Source organism: Sminthopsis crassicaudata, chromosome 6 (genome assembly GCF_048593235.1).
Source record: "Sminthopsis crassicaudata isolate SCR6 chromosome 6, ASM4859323v1, whole genome shotgun sequence".
Lineage (NCBI taxonomy): Eukaryota > Metazoa > Chordata > Mammalia > Dasyuromorphia > Dasyuridae > Sminthopsis > Sminthopsis crassicaudata.
The window spans coordinates 149,772,581-149,793,342 of record NC_133622.1 but is presented as its reverse complement, the minus strand read 5'-3'; the positions used below and the strand labels follow the sequence as shown (position 1 = coordinate 149,793,342).

The window sequence follows — 20,762 nt, the reverse complement described above, 5'->3', positions numbered from 1 at the left end:
AGACTGGGTCATACTATGACAGATACAGACTATAAAGGAGACAGACTGTGAAGGAGACAATAAATTACACTCTATCTATCTTAATGGATGTCCTGCTGAGACCAAAGACCCATTCAGAGGACCTCCAGAGAGCTAGCCTGGACATTATAGGCGTAAAAGGGTAGGAAGTATACAAAATTAGATTTTAATTCAATATAAAGAAACAAAGGAATGAATTCTTCTTCTCTGGAAGCATTCTGCTAAAAACATTTTATAGAGTTCAAAGGTTTTATAATTTTTATACTAATTCAGTTACAGTAAATTATTTGTATATCAAAGATGATGGCATCTGTGGGAAATTATTCTCAGCACTATAAACCATTTTATCAATCTCCCATTTTTTATTCTGAAGTAGAGAGCATGGACCATCCATTTTGCTCCTCTATTTTCCTACAAATAAAATAGTCTTTTAAAATAGTAAAATATTCTAGGAAGAGATTTTTCTGTCTTCCAGGGATCAAATCTTTCACTTCCCCTCCATATACAAAAATAACTCATAAGTTGAATATTTTTTATCAATTGAGAATTCTTCATATTTCAAAACTCACCAATGAAATCATGAAGAGTAAAAAAAAAGACATTTTTCCTATCTTATAGTATTTCCAGTGTCTTATGTCTAGCTTACCAGTTTGTTTTACACAGTAGTTGGTTGATCATTATTCAAACTCATTATTTAATAAAGCAGCAATATCATCTGGCCTTGAGAGTTCATTTTTAGTAACTTACTCTTTGGGATGGAGGTGGGGTTCAACTTCCCACGTCCTTCCTACTCTAGTTGCCAAGTTCTTGTTGACAAAACACAGGTGCTATATAGTTTCTCTTTTTTTTTTTTACTATCAACTGCTTGCTTTTCTAAATCTTTCACTGTCCTCCAAGATATTTGCATCTTAATTTAGAGGCTAAAGTTTCCATGTATTCTTATGTTGTTAAGGTTTTTTTCTTCTTAAAATGGTATCCTCTTCCAAAAGTGATATCATATTCCTGGGTATTTTCAGTTTGTCACAATTTCAAAACAAATATATTGCAGTGAAAATTTTAAGAAACATAAGATGTCGTTTTGAAAAAGGCAAAAATAATATGACCATAAAGAAATCCCCCAAGATTTTTGATCATCACTTTTTAATTTGTCAGATTAATTTAATAATATGTATACTATCCACCTTACAGAGCTACTATGGTAAGAACAAATTAAACTGTTATAGAATTGAAAATTATTATCATGATTATAACAGAAAGGTAGGCATAGTCTATTGAAAAAACTAAACTAAACTTGAAGCCAAAAGCCTTGAGTTAGATACTTAAGTAATACAGTAGATTGGGGATTGGTCTGAGGTTAGGAAAATCTTAATTTCAAATCTATCTCTGATACTTCTTAGCTGTGTGATTCTGTTCAACTAAGTCACATAACCTTTCCCACCCCCAATTTCTTCATCTGTAAAATGGGGATAACAATAGCACCTACCACTGGGAGTTCTGAGGATTAAATGATGTAATATTTACAAAGTTCTATGAAAACTTAAAGTGCTATATTAATGCTAGCTATTATGATTGATATTATTATCATCACAGTTCTGACATTTACTAGCCTTATAAGTCATATTATATATATGTATATATATACATATATACATATACACTAATTATATAAGCTCTTTCAAAAATGGGTATATTGATAGTTGTGCTGTCTACCTAATAGTTTCTGTAATATTATTAAATTATTTTACAATCATGCTCATGGAATGCTTATGTATCACTATTTGCTAGTATTCTATTATCATACATATATTTTATTTGGTCTTATGATTGTAATCCAGAATCACACACACACACACACACACACACACACACACACACACACACACACAAAATCACTGTGCCTACAAAAAGGTATGGCTATAGGACTGTAAATCTGCCCAGAACCTCCAAAATATAAGGCATAGGGGCCAAAGTGACTGAATGCCTATATCTCCCCAGTCCCTATTGACTCCAAATGGGAAACATTTTCAGTTTGAAAAACAGTTTCTGGCCATCTTCCTTTTCCCTGATTACCTGTATAAGCATAAGAAAAAATTGCAAAACAATATGTTTCATTTTGTGTCTATATATCACAAGAGTGATGAGACTAGAAAAAAGAAGTTTGAAACTTCTTGCCCAATTATCATTATACTCTATATTTTTGTTTCTATAATAGTTGGATCTTTCTCAGAAGTATTGATAAAAAAAAGAAAATATGATTGCACCAAAAAGAAGATGGACTTTTATTAAGACCAGATTCCTGGGGGTTCCCAGGAACTGAAAAAAGAAACTAGTAGAAGGATGTAAAAGATGTGCTTGGTTTTTTTATCACATCTAGTGGTTAGGCTGTCTTCCATCTCCATCCTAAATCTAGATCAATCTTAGAGCAGCATGCTGGCAACTTATTAAATAGTGATATATTTTACTCCTTTAAAAATGCCTTTCCAAGGAACTGGAAACTGTCCATCAGTTGGAGAATGGCTGATTAAGTTATTATATATGAATGTAATAGAATATTATTTTTCTATAAAAAATAGCAGCAAGATAATTTCAGAAAGGTCTTCAGAGACTTAATGAACTGTTGCTAAGTGAAGTGAATAGAATCAAGAGAACATGTACACAGCAACAATAAAATTATATTATGATCAACTGTGATTGTCTTGATTCTTTTCAACAATGAGGTGATTCAGGGTAATTGCAATAGTTTTGTAATGGAGAGAGCCATCTACATCCAGAGAGAAGACTATGGGGACTGATTGTGGATAACAACATATTTTGAACTTTTTTGTTGTTGTCGTTTGTTTGCTTGTTGTTTTTTCCTTTTTTGATCTGACTTTTCTTATGATAAATATGAAAGTGTATTTAGAAGATTTGCACATGTTTAATCTATATTGGATTACTTGACTGTCTAGGGGAAAGGGGATGTGGGGAGGTAAGAGAAAAAAATAGGAACTTAAGGTTTTTTGGAAGGGTGAATGCTTCAAACTGTCTCTGCATGTATTTTGAAAAATAAAAGACTATCATTATTTTAAGAAGAAAAAAAATGGAAAAAATGCCTTTCCTGACAGTGAAGTCTTGCCTTATTGACGAAAAAAGAAAGAATTGTGGGGAAAATAGGACTGTCCTTTGTGTACATCCATGAGCCCACAGGAAGCTGCAACTGGACTAGGTTCCCAATGTGCACTTTTTTAAAGAAGGAGGGGGAAAGAGGAGCTATAAGTTTTGGGAAGTATTCCTTAGATAGGGTTTGATAATATGAAACTGTTTTTTAGTACTAGTACAGCTGAGCAGGAAGATCTACATGAGAAGATATAGAATTCATAAGAAATAACAGACATATTGTCACCAACAATTTCAGACTCTTGTCATGGTCTTCTGTTTGGACTTAGAGTTGATTGTTTATTCAATTGGGCATTTATTTTATTCCCTCATGGAAACAAAATATTAATAAAAGACAATGGACTTTCATTTTCTTTAACAAATGTGGGAAATCTCTGCATTTCTTTGGACATGGAAACTATCTCAGTAGTATCCCTTCTTTTAAGTATATATATTTTAAAGCAAGATCATATGCTGCTATTTAGCTTTTAGAACTTTTCATGACACCATGGACCGTACTTTGCATAAGGTTTTCTTAGCAAATGTTACTAGAGTAATTTGCTATTTCCTTCTCCAGGGATTAAGGCAGATAGGCTAAGTGATTTGCCCAAGGTCACACATCTACTAAGCATCTGAAGCCAGATTTGAACTCAGGTTTTCCTGAATCCAGGTCTAGCACTCTATCTGCTGATAATTATTTCCTAATAACACACATGCAAACATACATAGGATATGAATGCATAGGCACACACACATATGTGTACATATGCTATATATGTATTCATTGTTGCATATACATATATATATATATACCTATATACTGTATGTGTACACACATATGCACTCTGGTAATATAAATATTTTTAAAATGCATTAATTAGACTTAGCTTTTAAATTTTCTTTAAGAAAGCTTATGTAGATAACTGGACATGTATACATATATTGTTTTTAATTTATACTTTAACATATTTAACATGCATTGGTCAACCTGCCATCTGGGGGGGGTAAGGAGGGGAAAAATTAGAACAAAAGGTTTGGCAATTGTCAATGTTGTAAAATTACCCAATGCATATATCTGGTAAATAAAAACTATTAAATAAAAAAAAAAGAAATCTTATGTAGAGCCGATGGTATGGAGGGGAAGAAGACAACAACCTTATACAAATTACCAGAGCTAGCGATCTAGAAGGAGGACATGGGTATAACTATGTGGCAAACAATTTTTTATCTCTTTGTCCTACTGATACATCATTCACATTTAGAACTATTCATCATAGTAAATAAAGAAAATTTGAATAGTATGAATAAGTTCACTTACTTGCAGGATACTTTTTAGGAATATCCACATAGATAATAAAGTTGATATTTGCATTGCCAAAGCCAGCCAACTGTTTGGAAAGCACTGAAAGATAATGTAAGAGAGAAGATACTAAATATCTATTGAACAATTGTATTGATTTCATCATTGTATGTTTGTGAAACCTGAACAGAATATTAGCACCATAAAACTGAACTGCTTGAACTATTTTAGGAAAATACTGAAGATTACCAGGAAAGATAAGGTACCAGAAACTGAGGTCCTCTAACAAGTTGAACTGCTAAGGATTCACAGTCTATTGAAGAGAGCACAAATCCAAGGGGCCATGTAGTCCAAATGCCAAATACATATTTCCCTAAAATACTCTATTATGTAGAATTTATAAGGCAAAGGCTCACAAAATGATCAGAAGAAACAATACAAGAACACTTTTTAAATTTCTCTGAAAAAACTTTAGTATGGGAGTGGAGCAGAGCCAATATGGTGGAGAAAAAGAAAGGACTCACTTGAGTTCTATCAAATTCCATCCTAACAACTTTGACTAACATCACAAAATAAATTTGGAGTAGCAAAACCCACAAAAGGCAAGGTGAAGCAATTTTCAACCCCAAAACAACTTAGAAAGTTATCAGGAAAGGTATGTATCACCTGGTAATAGAGTACAGGCCACCACTGGATACCTCAGCACAGATCAGGCCCAAGTAAGCCAGAAGCAAGACCTGGGGGTAAATAAATCAGTGGCAATAATAACAGCAGCTTCCAGAACTTTTAGCTCATGAGTAGTAATTAAATTGGACAACTGATCAATGGTGATTAGAAGGGAACCTTTGCTTGGTACTGGGTTCAGGACTCTGTTGCCTTGCTCATATGTAGATCTGGGTCACAGCCAAGGGTGGCAGTCCCAGAGCAAGGAGGAGCACTAACACACCAGAACTTGGAAGCACAAAGGAACAGGGGACCCTGGTCACAGTTACAATGCAGGGGGAGGAGGGGGGGACGAGGAGAGGAGAGGGTGGAAAGGGCTTGTGATCACTCACCAACCAGAGCACAGGCCAAAACAGCAGTGGTCATACCTCCCTGTAGATTATACTATCTTAAAGGAAAAAAATTTATAAACTCCCAAAATGAAGTCTGGAAGTAGTAAAATAAAATAAAATATAAAATAAAATAAAATAGAATAGAATAGAATAGAATAAAATAAAATAAAATAAAATAGAATAGAATAAAATTAAATTAAATTAAATTTAAATTTAAATAAAAATAAAAATTAAATTAAATTAAAATAAAATAAAATAAAATGAGGTCAAAGGGAAAAGATTGCAAAAGACCAGAAAGAAACATTTCAAATATTGTGGAGTGATGGTCAGGATAACACAAGTTTTAGTGACTTTAAACATTAAAGGCTTTAATTTAATTTTAAAATTATACATTAAGACATCAGAAGGATTGAAATATGATGTTCCAGAGGTCAGAGAAGCTGGAATTGCAATCAAGAATTTCCTACCTAGCAAAAATCGGCATAATTCTTCAGGAAAAAAAAAAGGATATTCAATTAAATAGAGGATTTTCAAACATTTCTGATGAAAATAACAGAACTGAATTTTTTTAAATTGCCATTCAAACAGAAGACTCAAGAAAAACATAAAAATGTAAATAGGGAAGAGAAATCCTAAAATTCAATGAAATTAAATAGTTGCCATTACTATATGGAAAGAGGACATTTGTAACTCTTAAGAACTTTTTTCATTATTAAAGCTGTTAGGAGTATACCTAGAAAGAAGATACAATTAAGGATAAAATATATTGAAATATGGAATAGTATCTTTAAAAAAATGAAATTAAGAAGTGAGAAAAAGGAATGAATTGGAAGAAAAGGAAAAGGAGAGGTAAAATGTGGTAAATTACCCCATTTTAAAAAGGCACAAAAGAACTTTAACAGTAGAGGGGAAGTGAAGAAGTAGACAAGACTTAACTTTATTATTATGGGAACTGGCTTAAAGAGGGAACTGCATACATAGTCAATTGGGTATAAAAATTCTATATTTCCCTACCAAAAAACAGAAAGGGAGGTGGAGTGGATGGCTAGAAAAGGAAAGCAGATTTGGGGAGGCAGTAATCAGAAACAAAATATTTTTGAGGTTGGATAAGATGAAAGGAGGGAGTAAGATAAATTATATATGATAGAGAAAATAGATAATCATCACAAATGTGAAAAAAATTACAACAAACTTCCCTGTTAAGGCCTTTCTTCTCAAATATTTAGAGAACTCAACCAGTTTTTTGGGGAATACAGGTCATTCCCCAATTGATAAATAGTTAAAGGATGTGAACAGGCAGGTTTCAGAAGAAACAATCAAACTATCTATGAAAAAAATTTCTAAATCATTATTGATATGAAATAATCAACGAAAGAACTATTATCTAAAATCAGAATATCATTAAATTTTAATTTAATTCTTAGCAAAAATATTTATAGGTATTATATATCCATAAATTTATATTGCATGCTCAATGAACATAGAATTTTGAGTAATAATTTGCAAATGTGTGCTATGAACTAAACATTTCCTAGTATAACATAATCTATGAATATTTGTGTCTGTTTTAGCAGCATGACAATTCAATTTTATCTTTTTATTGTATAGTTGCAACTTTCTTAAATTAAATATTTAAAAATTCATTCTTTTATTAATAAAGTTGCAATTTAGGATTTGGGGGCACAAATTTGCTTTATTATGATGGTGTACTTATTTTTAAATTACTAAAATAATTCATCCTTATTTAACTGCAAAAGATCATATGGGCCAAATGTATATTTTATAAAAGATATACATTATTTCAAAAAAAAATTTTACACTTTTTTGTTTAATTTTCAAATAAATAAGCTCTCTCATATCAAAGGTTTATTGACATTTGAGAGAAAAAAGTTACAGTTTGTAGTGGTTAATTTTATTTAATTTGGATAAGGCAATTGGGTTTAAGTGACTTGCCCAAGGTCACATAGCTAGGAAGTATTTAGTGTTTGAGGTCATATTTGAACTCAGGTCCTCCTGACTTCAGAGCTGGTAGTCTAACCACTGCACAACCTACCTGCCCCATTAATTTTAAATATATTCTGTTTTACTAGCATTACAATATGGGGGCAGCTAGGTGGCGCAGTGGATAGAGCACTAGCCTTGAATTCAGGAGGGCCCTAGTTCAAACCTGGTCTCAGACACTTAACACTTCCTAGCTGTGTGACCCTGGGCAAATCACTTAACCCCAGCCTCAGAGAGGCTGTAAGAATAACTACCATTACAATATGTATGAAGTTGCAGTTTGTGTTATTGTATTTGGGGACATTTTCTGCAATATGCATCAAAGTAATGTGATTTTGATTTTTATGCTCTTAATTTTTTAATAATTTATGTTATTTTCAGAATGTTTCTTTTCCAACATATGATTCTGATTTTTTTTATTTATATATTTTTTCAGAATTATTTTTTTTTTCATTTGCATACTTAGGGAATATTGCTTTATTTAGGTTCAGTTTTGTTTGAGTTTTTTGTATAGACATATATTATATATATAATATATATGTATATATATATATATATATATATATACAAATCTCTTGCAAAATTTTTTTAGCCAATAACATCCTCTCTATTTTCCTTTCTCCATCTCTTTTCTCATTCCTTATTTTCATTGCCTCATTTCTTATACTTTCCTCTTTTCCCCTCTTCTGTCCTCTTTTTTCCTCCCTTCTCTTCCTACTCCTTTTGCTTTTCTCTCCTCTTCCTACTTTTTTTTCCTCTTTTACTATGGAATCATTTTTCAGTGGCCCTTTTCTTCTTATATAGCACTGTGCCCTTGCTTCTCCCTCATCCCTACATTAAATTTTATTTTTCTTTAATTTTTTCCTGAAATTTCTTAGAATTGTGTTGTGTAGTATAACAGTATGATATAATGTCCTTGGTTTTCATTTTTTGCTTTTGTTTAATTTTTCTTACAAAATTTAGAGGCTCTGACATGAATAATTGCCAACACTTCCTTATTGTTACTGAAACTCACTCCATCACAAACCGAAAAATCTAAGCGTCAAACTTTAATCTCCAAAGCAGTGGGAATTATTCGCCTCTTTTTCAGTTTGTACAATAATCATTTTCCACTAAGTACCAGGGCTTGGTTGCCATAATGAGACAGTAAAGAAACAATTCCCCTCTATTAGGTTGTGGCCCAGGACAAATGACCCCTTTTAAAGCTCCAATGAATAAATAATCCAGCATTAAAGTGCTTTTCCTCCTCACTTGTATTAACAAGTCATGTATTATGTTCAGTCACCACAGAACCATCTGTATTAATGGAGAGAAACAGTAGTACAAATAATTGAAAAGACAATATCATTTGACAGAAACTGCAGGCAATCGAACTTTACCGAAGGAAGCACAGCTCCAATGGGTGAATACATTGTTCAATTACCAAATGTATGTTTACCTAAAAGACTTTTACAGAGAACTCACACAAGATAATCACTCACATGGATATCATAAGTGACACAAGGACATTCTTAAGATCTCTCTGAAAAATTTTGAAATTGCATATTATGGAAGACTCTGGGAAAATGTGCTCTAATCAAAGAAGGCACTGTTCTCTATGAGCAAAGCAAATTGTAATAAAAAAAATGTGTTGAGCAAATTTAGATACATCTTCAGTCAAATGTTCACATGAAGTATTTCTACCTGACTCATGGTAGAGCCTTCTACATTTACATTATTCTGATCAGCCACAGTTGAACATGCTGTATCTTGAAATAGTGATATCATTTTGGTCCTCTAGAACAAAAGAACCAATCATGATTTGCCTTTGCATTTAGACATTAAAAAATATTAAATGTCTGGGAATTCACAATGTTACAGGCAAAAAAATTAAAAAAAAAAGATGAAAGGCACATTATGGAGACCTTGGAATTTCTTGAAGAAAACATTTTAAATTCCTCAGTATTTCCTAAGTAACTTCCTTATTCTTCAAAATTTAGTACTGGGAATAAATTTTTTTCAAAGAATAGAGTGAATTTGATTTTATTCTGCCCTATACATACCACACACACGCACACACACACACACACACACACACACACACTTTTCTTACTTTATGTCTGGTTCACATTTCCTATTTTCCTTAATATGGGTATAAAAGTTATTAAATTATTTTCTAGAAAATTTCCTATTCATAGGAAATAAGAATGTCAAAAAACAACTAATATTTTTTTTCAGAGGGAAGTATCATTTTTTTATTTAATTTTTATTTTATTTTATAATTATAACTTTTTTTTTTTGACAGTACATATGCCTGGGTAATTTTTTACAACATTATCCCTTGTACTTACTTCTGTTCAGATTTTTTCCCTTCCTCCCCCAATCCCCTCCCCAAGATGGCAGGAAGTCTTATACATGTTAAATATATTACAATATATTCTAGATACAATATATGTGTGTAAAACCGAATTTCTTGTTGCACAGGAAGAATTGGATTCAGAAGGTAAAAAAACAGTTTACACTCATTTCCCAGTGTTCCTTTTTTGGATGTAGCTGATTCTGTCCATCATTAATCAATTGGAAAAAGAACAATTAATATTAAACTGAATTCTGTCTTTAGTAATACTTGAAAAATCTCTCAGAGATAATTGAGACTTGTCTGAATGATCAGGCACAAGAGGAATACAGTATCAGGTTTACAAACAAAGAATGAATTGTGCACACAGTTCTTTAAAATTATAATAAATCAGAGAAACTAAAGTTTCCATGAAGAAAGATAGGCTTGATATAAAAACTTAAGTACACTAGCCAAGAGAATGAAGCAGAAAGAAACAATATAGCCCAGTATTCCCAACAATTTTTCCACAAATATCCAGAAAACTTGCCAGACATAGTATTGATCAGTAAATCCATAGAGAGACAGAAAGGTCTGTAGACATTTGAAACAGGGTCTAATTAAGAAGGCACAGTGTGAATCCTGCCAATGTCAATGGTAAGAAAAGATTCTGGATCACAAATAGAAGACCTAACAAAGTACAAAAAGTAATAACAGATCCCAAATGGTAGCAGCCATCAGCAATATTCTACAGGTTTCAGATCTTGTGATCAGGAAGGAATCTACACCTTATGTTGCTGTACCAGGGTATATACTAGATTAGAAGCAGGAACAGAAGCACAAAGCAATTGTGTAACTCTGACCCTGGAATCTGAAATTATTCTTAACTCCATCTCCAAGGTCATTCTAAACCCTTCAGTGGAATAACCAGGGCAGGGAATTTAGATCAAACAGAAACCTGAAATCTGTCCTATTGAGCCTTCTGAACATTCCAACTTGGTGATAGTGGTTGGGTCTAGGAACAATCAACTGGCATCCTATCCAAGAACAAGCCCACAATTTGCTGCTTAGATTCCAACTGGGTCAAAAACTTGCAAAACTCAAACTAGGATGGCAAAAGTTTGACTTTGCTCTGGAGCAGAAAATTTTGGAAGCCCAGTAAGCTTATAGTTCTCCATCTAGAGCTTCACTGGGGAACATAGACAGTAATACCAATAGTAAGAGCCAGAAGAATACAAAATAGAACTAATCAAGGCCCAGATATGCCTTTAGAAATCTTAAGAACCCAGTCCTTACATACACAAAAGAACTTCCCGATAAAGAGGCATTACGATGAAAGGGACATCCAAGACACAAATTGAGAAGAAAATGATTAAATTGTTTTGAAATAAAGCCTCAAAGCAAAACACAATAAGAACATAAATTTAACCAGAATTTCTGGAAGCCAAAATTTAAATTTTTTTAAATGATTTTGTAAATAAAATGAGGAGAGTATATGAAAGAAGTATTTTAAAAAAGATAAATTTTGCATCTACTTTTGAGATTTGAGCTAACTAGAAAAAATACATTGCTGATAAAAGGTGAACTTGGATGGGGAAAGGAAATTTGTTTGCCTTACTAGTTATTGTCCCATAAGTATCTGAGATACTTTTAAAATTGATTCAAATTTATAAAAATAAAAGTCATTTCCCAATCGATAAAATATCAAAAGATATGGATAGGCATATTTTTAATATTTCCAAGTTATCAATAATCAGTAGAAAAACAAAGTAATGAAAATTAAAACAATTATGAAGTTCTGTCTCACATATGACAAAAACAGAATTAAATTGATAAATGGAGAGCTACAGGAAAACAGGTTCATTGTTGATGAAACTATGAAAGGTGTTTTTTTTTTTCATCCCTTGTAAAGGCAGTCATTCTTATGGAGGAGATAATGATATGGACATCATAAGAAAATTTTCCAGTTCCTGTCCTTTTTTTTACTTCCTCTTTCTTTATAACCCTGATTTCAGCACTGTTCCACACATTTGCCAGTGTGAAAGATTAAACTTGTTACTCATGACTGGTCAGTACCTACCCTTTTCTGTGCTATTCTTTTTGCCATCAAGTTCTTAAATAAATGCCAACAGACAGTTTGCTGTCATTTTCCTTCTGATAGTAATATAGAATATTTGAGGTCATCAGTTGCATCCAAAGAATACCATCTTGCTGGTACTTATATTCTTGCTGATAACTATTAAAAGTCCATTAATTCTGGAGAATCTTTGCTGCATTTTGATGACTCACTGTATTTGACCAGAAATATAATAGCATCAGGGCTCCAATAGTATCAGGCCACCCAACCATCCAGACCACCAACCACCCCTTCCTCTGAATTACCTTTTACCATGCATTCAATCACAAAGTCAATCTGAAACAATCCAGGCTATATCAGAATATTTGTTCTGAGTTAAGTCTCATTCAGTTCAGTCCAGGAAATTACATTGACTCAATATTGAAAGGTTTGTTCTGGGTCAATTCTGATTCAGACCAGCCCAGTGGTTCAGGCTCAGCACATGTAGGCTGTTTAACCTTTCACAAAAAGACATATACTTAGTAATTTTATGGAAAGGATTTTTAATGAAACATAATTTTAGTTTGCATGGGTTTATAATCTCCACTCATATCTATATTTACTGTTGTTTGTCCTTGAAGAGGATCATGATATCAGGGATATAATGCCCTGACATGAATTGGATTTGTGAGGGAGGGCTGTACAAGGTCACCTTCCTCACTTTCTCCTCTGGAGCTATCTGGTTCTAGTGGCCAGATATCAACAGGACAACTGAAGATGGCCTGAATGCAGTGGGTGATCTTGTCTTTTTTAAACTAAGGTCTTCAACAAGTCTGAGTTTGACTGAGAGGACACCCATTCAATAATTAAAACTAGGTAGCAACTGAGGTTTTTTTCTTTCACCTAGTTAAAAAAACAAAACAAAAACAAAAACACCTAAATAAATAAATAAATCTGGTAAGAAGACTCTCAGGGTTTGGGGCCAATGATTGCTATTTACTTTCAATCTGAGTTAATCATGATGCAAACAATGAGGAATGGTTCACATAATCAGAAGGGTGTGTTGATTCACACAGTAACTGGAAGTCTATTACTCCTAAAAAGCCTCAATCTGTTTGAACACTGGGGTTTTATACGTTAAGTTTTTATAAAATTACACTGAACGATTTAAGCCTTTCTTCTTTAGATTTTTTTTAAGTCTCAAGGATGAGTTCCCTGTGTGTATGTGTGTGTGTGTGTGTGTGTGTGTGTGTGTGTGTGATGTGTTTTAAAAACCTAACCTATGTGGTAGCAACCATGTGTTGCCATGAAACATTTAGCCATGAAAGAAAACTTACTGCCCTAGATAGCAAGGAGATTAAGGATAGATGCTGCTTCTACTACATAGGGCTTGTCCACATTTTACATGCTTTTTTGCAAGAGGAACATAAGTCTTTTCCTTAGAAGCTTTCTAATGTGGATCTATAATATATTTTTTGAAATAGAAGAACTAAATTTCATATCATTAGGGGCTGAAACTCCTTTTCTTGATATACATGTCTCAGTTTTCTGACATGCAAATTTCAAAGGTTTCCACTTTTCTAATCACTGCCTCATGCTGGGAAAGATAGTCAGGGAAGATACTATGGAGATAAATTTCTGAATACTGGGTTCTGCAACTATTAGTACCATATCAAAAAATTTTGAAACAAATATTCAAAATATTTCCTGTAATTTATCTTTCTCACTCTGATAGTGATCACTTTTCATCCCTCCAACTCTTTTCCATCTCTTTTTCAATAATCCTATAATATTATTTAAAGAAGAAAAAAAATATGGAGCGATTCCTAAGATTCATTATATTATAATATATCATATGTGATTCAAATATTAATGAAAATTCTATTCAGCAAAACAATGAGGCAGCTAAACAGCACAGTGGAAAGAGCACTGGATTTGGATTCAGGAAGACTCCTTTTCATGAGTTCAAATTTGAACTTACAACAGACACTAGCTGAATGACCTAGGACAAGCCACTTTTTCCTGTTCGCCTCAGTTTCTCACCTACAAAATAAGCTGGAGAAGGGAATGGCAAATTCATTCACTATCATTGTCAAGAAAACCCCCAAATAAGATCTCAAAGAGTCAGCCATGACTGAACAACAACAACAAAGAACAATAACATGAGATTGATTACAACCATTTTTTTCTAGGCACCAAGGTATACAGATTTGGTGATATCTTAGCACATAGTAGGTACTTTAGAATGATCCATAATTGACTGAATGAATGACTCAGAGCAGCCTTTTTCACCTGGACTTTTGTAATTACTTCTTAATTAGTCTTCCTGCCTTAATTCCAATCCATCCTCCCCTTCTCAGATGTATTTTCTGACCATTTATCTCCCCTAATTTTTAATATCCAGAGGTTCCTGAGTGTCTCTATGAGAAAATACAACGGCACTTTGTTAGCAACTAAAATATTTCACTTCCCGGCCATATCTTCATTCTCCAGTTTACTTACATATTATTCCATTTCATATACAACACTCCATGTAATCTAGTTGTTTATTTAGTCCTTATATACACAATTCCATTCCCCATCTTTGTACCTTTTCAGAGAAAAACCTCAATATGTGAAACACATTTCTTTCTCAATTCAGACTCTAAGAAATCTAATTTCCCTTCAAGAGTCAACTGAAATACACATGAAGCTTTTTACAGCTGCTAGTTCCCCTTCCCCCCCCCCATACATTTACTTTGTCTTTTTGGTATGCACAGCTCTTGAGGGCAGGGAAGGTTCCATTTTCTCTAAAGCACAGTAGGTTCTTGATGCTTCTGGGGCCTTATGTAACATTCTAAATTCTAATTTTTTTTTTTTTGGTTTGGTAACTGTGTCAAAAAAGATAGGAATTGACCTTGTAACTATGAATTAAAAATAATACTTTACAGAATTGTATGAATTAAATATGACCACATATATAAAATTCTTTATAAAATAAAATTACATAGTGCTTTAAGTACAAAGTACTTTACAGAGTGTCCCCAAAAATATTAATGCTGTTTTAAGCTGTAAGCATTAAAAACCTAAAAAAAATCAGTATTTGGGGGCACCAGCTGTTATTACTGAAAATTTCAGGTAAGAATATATAGAGAGATTTGCAGGTAGAGAGGTCCTTGTGATATGATTGAAAGTTATAGAGTGACATCTAATCCGACTAACTCTAAAATCATGGTTTCATTCAACTGAACAGGAAAAACTCTAGAAGCAAATAAATCCAGTGCCATAAAGAGAAGACATAGTAGAAAGGCAAGGAAAACAGGAGACAAGTAAGTGATTAGATATACCAGAAATTTCTGCCGATCATTTGTTGGAAATTCTGATCCAAATGGATTAACATGCCATTCTCCCTATTAAGCTCTCATTATTTTTATGGTGATTATTTTTCTTGATCTCTTTCTATTAATTAGTGATAATATTGAAATGATACACTATTTGTCCTTAAAAATAGATTCTAGTTGTCACAAATTAATTACTATCTTTTGTCTGAGTGGTCTCCAATGCAAGGCTCCCTCTACTATGAATACCATTGTAACTGTCACCTAAGTCAATATTCAAAACCAGTCAAAGAAAAGTTTTTACAACAGTAGGTAAAAGCTTAGCACATAGTATTCAATGAAGTTGAAAAATCTTGAAAAAAAAACTTAAGTTGAAACTCTAGACTCTAAATAAATTAAGGGAAAATGGAAAAAATATATTCCTATTTTATCTATGCATCAAGGAGGAGACTGGGTCATACAAGAGACTGAGAGAATTACAGGAAAGTAAAATAGATAATTTCGAATATATGAAATTAAAATTGTTTTGCACAAACAAAACCAATGAAGCCAGAATTTAAAGGAAAACAGGAAAAATTTACAAGAGACCTCATTTCTCAAATACATGGAAAAGTTTCTCAACTTTTCCATTTGAGAAATGGTCAAAGGATATGAATAGGCAGCTTTCAGAAGAAATCAAAGCTAAAAATAGTCACATAAAATATTCTGAATCACTCCTAGTTAGAAAAAAAAACAAAAAAAAACCCCAAGAAATCTAAGATACTACCTCACATGTATCAGATTGGCTATTATGACATAAAAGGGAAAATTACAAATGTTGGTAGGGATATGGAAAAATTGGGACCCTAATGCATTGTTGGTGGAGTTATGAACTATTTCAAATATTATGGAGAACAATTTAGTACTATATTCAAAGGGCTATAAAACTGCATATACTTTGACTCAGCAATATCACGATTATGTCTATATTCCAAAGAGATCAAAGAAAATTGAAAAAAGGTCTATTTGTTCAAAAATATTTATAGCTGATCTTTTTTTAGTGGCAAAGAATTAGAAATTGAGGGGATGTCTATGATTTGAAGAATGGCTGAACAAATTGTGGTATGTGATTGCAATGGAACACTATTGTGCTATAAGAAATAATGATTGAAATAATTTCAGAAAAATTTAAAAAGAATTATTGATACCATGCAAAATGAAATAAGCAAAACAAGGAGAATATTGTACAAAGTAACAGCAATGTTTGAAATCTGATCAACTGTGAAAGGCTTAATTACTCTGATCAAGGCACCGATCTAAGACAATTCCAAAGGTCCTAAGATGAAAAAATGTTATTTACCTGATAAACTCTGAATGTAGATTGAAGCATACTTTTTTTTTTTGCTTTTTTTATTTTATTGTATTTATAATTTTTTGGTAACATACAACTTCACATGTATAATCCATCTCAAGAAGTGGCAAGGAGTATAAGGGAAAGAGAGAATTTGCAGTACAACATTTTAAAGATGATTGTAAAATGTGTTACTATAATTGGGAAATAGCTAAGAAAACTAATTAATAATAATAATGGAAAAAGAGACTCAGAGAGACTCTAAATATTCATCCATTCATTGAACTTTTATCTTACAGTATAAAATTCTACACTCTCACTTGGTCTAATTTAATTCATGAATATTTATCCCAGAGATGGCATTTATTTTACTCCAAATATCAAATATCACTTGCCTTGAGGGTGCTCCACTGATAGAGACCAAGTTGCAATTTGTATTTCCATTTAGGCTCTAAAGTTGAACAACATAGAGATCAAGGACTTTCTGGAAAGAAAAACAAATCACAGCAGATAAGAAAAAAAAATCCAGAAAAGCAGAAATTAAGGTAGAAAACTGATATTAAAAGTTAGAACACATGTGGGAAGATTATCATTCCACTAATTAATGGAGATATGCCAATATGCAACATTTTTGAAAAGTAAACAATATTGCTAGCAGGGAAAATGAATTTTATGTGACAATTCTACATTTTTATTCCTTGACCCACTGGTGTAGATTTTCTCAAATATTCTTCCTAGATACATTGTGTCCCACATATCTTTTCTCCTTTCCTATAGAAGCAGAATATTGAATCTCTAGTACTTGAGATTGAATCTCAGTTCTGCCTGAAATTCCTACTTGAGATATTTAAAGCTAGGTTAGCCTGAGCAAATCACTTACAAGTTCATCCTTAGTTTCATCATATTTGAAGTAGGGACAGCAATAAATAATAGCATCAACCTAAAGAGGTTGTTGTGAAGATTAGCTGAAGCAATATTGGTAAAGCATCTTGCAAATCTTAAAACATTTTTAAAATGTCAGCAGTTATTTTTGTTATTGATGGGCAAGTTATTTAATTTTCTCAGTCTTGGAACCTAAAGCTATAAAGTATTAATAATCTGTATATATTTTTTGATTTATCAAGGGCCAACTAAGTGAATATTTCAAAGAAAAAGAAAAGAATTTATACGTACAAAAGTATTTATAAAGTCACCTAGATAGCACAGTAGATAAAAAACTGTGCCTGGAGTCAGGAGGATCTGAGTTCAAATGTGACTTGAGTCACTTAATACTTAACACTCACTAGCTATGTGACTTTAGGCAAGTTACTTAATCCCAACTAACTCAATAGAGTAAATATATATATTTTTAATAAATTATATAAACATAAATATATAAAATAAATTATTAATAAAATAATTTTATATATACACATATATATAATAAAATTATTTTGTAGTGGCAAAAAATTAGAAATTAATTAAATCAGTCCTTGAAGATTAGTTGAAGAATTTGTGATATATGATTGCAATGGAATATTAGTTTGCTATAAGATATAATGATCAGGCTTGTTTCAAAAAACTGGGAAGACTTATATGAATTGAATTAAAATGAGGTGACTAGAAGCAGGAGAATATTGTACAAAGTAATAGCAATATTATAACAGTTATAGCTGTGAAAGCTCTATTTACTCCTATCAACACAATGACCCAAGACAATTTCAAAGGACTCTTGGTAAAGCAAAAATCTATTCACCACAAGAGACAGAACTGATGGATTCTGAGTGAAGACTGAAACATAATTTATTTTTCATACTTTTAAAAAAAATTTTGCAATGTAAAACATGGAAATATCTTGTATGACTGCATATTATGTATAATTGATATAATATAACTTGCCTTCTTGATCAGTGGGGGAATAACAAAAGGAGGGAGAGAATTTGAAACTCATACTTTTTTAAATGAATTTTTAAAATAAGTTAAATAAGCAATTGCTTTCCTTAGAAAGTTGTGTAAAGATGAATTGAGAAAATGCATATACATATAATTTGCAAATCTTAAGAATTTTGTAAACTGAAAATTATCACGAGCTTAAAAACTATAAGAACTAGATTGTGTTCCTGCAAGTTGTTGATAAAATTAAAAAATGGGTTTTTTGTTTGCTTTTTTCTGAAAGTAAGTGGGGATAATTGGAAAGATAGGACATACAATGAACAAAGAACATGTAAAGATTGACAAATAAGAGAAAGTGATTGAAGGACACAGATAGAAAAAAGTACACTGTATTACAAGAAGAAGTAATGGAAGCAATGTAGATAAGTAATACATCATGGAAGGAGCATAGTATCTGCAGTCAGAAAGCAGGTTTAAATCTCAGCTTTATTTTTTGCAATCATGGCTCTCTTTATTAGCCTGGTAGAGGCTATAGGCAGATCTTTTCTCAAAGTAATATTTTAAGTACACAAAGACTAAATATAGCCATGAAAGAGCCACCTTATAATGTCTTGATAGATAGGTGCTAAGTGTTTGCTACTTGAGTGAGTGTTTTATACTGTTTCTCCTTTCCTAAATAATATATGTTGATTGTCTCCTCTTCTTTTTATTTTTTGGTGAGGCACAAAATAAAAAGTGTTAAGTATCTGGAACAAATTTGAAGTCAGATACTCCTGACTACAGGGTCAGTGCTCTATCTAGCTGCCTCCTTAAGGATAAGTCTTCTGTACTTTCTACTGGCCTTAATCTGATCCTGAATTGCTATCAGAAATATCAGATTTCCATAAATCTACATGACAGCAATTTTGACACTTCCTTATCAATATATTCTTAGTTTAGTTGATGTAGACGCCATCCATGGAGAACCTTTTGATTTTTCTCTTGAATCTTAACCATATGACAGTATCCATCTAAAGGCAAACCATTTTGACCCATTTGACAATTAACTTTTATTGATATAACCTGATAAAATTTTGTCTACTCATTCCAAATATATTTCTGGGGTTTCAACTTGTTTATTGGATGTTATGAGAATAGAATATTTCTTTTCTCTCCTTTTTGGGAAGATATATATACAACTTTTCATAAATGTGTATAGGTAACACATCCTAAATTCTATTAATATGCTACCAAGTTTCTTGAGCATATTTTCTAAATTTTCCAATGCTCATTTCCCAAGTCTGATGGTGTATTTTATTATGTATTGCATAGATGTTAACTGTCTTGAATGTGATTAACTATTCAGCTTTAATTTCAAAATGCAGAAAGTTACTTAATATATTCCTGCTTACTAACTTTATGATTGGGGCAGCTAGGTGGGACAGCAGATGGAGTTCTAGGCCTGAAGTCAGGAATATTTCTCTTCCTCAGTTTCAAATCTGGCCTCAAACACATACTAGGTGTGTGATACTAGGCAAGTTACTAAGTCTTATAAAATGAGCTGAAGAAGGAAACGACAAACCACACCAGTATCTTCGTGAGGAAAACCCCAAATAAAATCAAGAAGGATAGGACACAACTGAAAATTGACTGAACAATACTTTGATATCTTTATTCTTAATGTGTCTTGTCTGAAGGAGACCAAGATATATGTGGATGCTATCTTTATCTGTTGTTTCAATGTGATATGTAAAATCGAGGTTGATGTTTTCAGTTTTTTCTATTTTCATTATATGTATTAATAACTTTACATTTAACCAAATCTTGATGGTTTATTTACATATTGGAGAAAAATTCTTGAGAGTTCTGGGGATTAGCCAAGATGGCAGAGTGAAGCCATAAAACTGATTGAGCTTTCCCAGTTTCCCTTGAAAACCACATGAAACCATGAAAGAGTATTCCAAATCACTATTGATCAGAGAAATGCAAATGAAGACAACTCTGAGATACCACTACACACCTGTCAGTTGGCTAAGATGACAGGAAAAAATAATGATGAATGTTGGAGGGGCTGTGGGAACTGGGACACTGATATATCATGGACTGAAGCTTTCATAGCTGAGTGTCCTTTTTTCATTAACTGTATGAGTGGTAGACCACTGAAAAGGTATCAGCTCTTTTAAGAACTTCAAGAGTGAGTGAGAAAGCACTCAGATAAATATTATACCTTACATGTCCATTTTCAGAGTGGACTTTGAAGTCATCTCTTTCACAATCAGCCTGCTAGAGTCTTATATTTGTAAATTGTGATAACTAAAGAAGAAGCTAGGAGTATGGCAAAAAGCTACATAGCTTATCTTTCTTTTCACTCTCCCTTGCTCCCTA

At 32.4% G+C, this 20,762-nt stretch overlaps 1 long non-coding RNA gene across 1 annotated transcript in view; it reads right to left on the bottom strand.

Moving 5' to 3' along the window:
- LOC141547767 (uncharacterized) overlaps positions 1–20,762 on the bottom strand; it is a 100,648-nt gene that overhangs the window by 14,968 nt on the left and 64,918 nt on the right. The window contains exon 2 of the long non-coding RNA XR_012483618.1: positions 4,472–4,555. This is a non-coding gene — a long non-coding RNA (uncharacterized LOC141547767). The remainder of the gene's footprint in view (positions 1–4,471; positions 4,556–20,762) is intronic.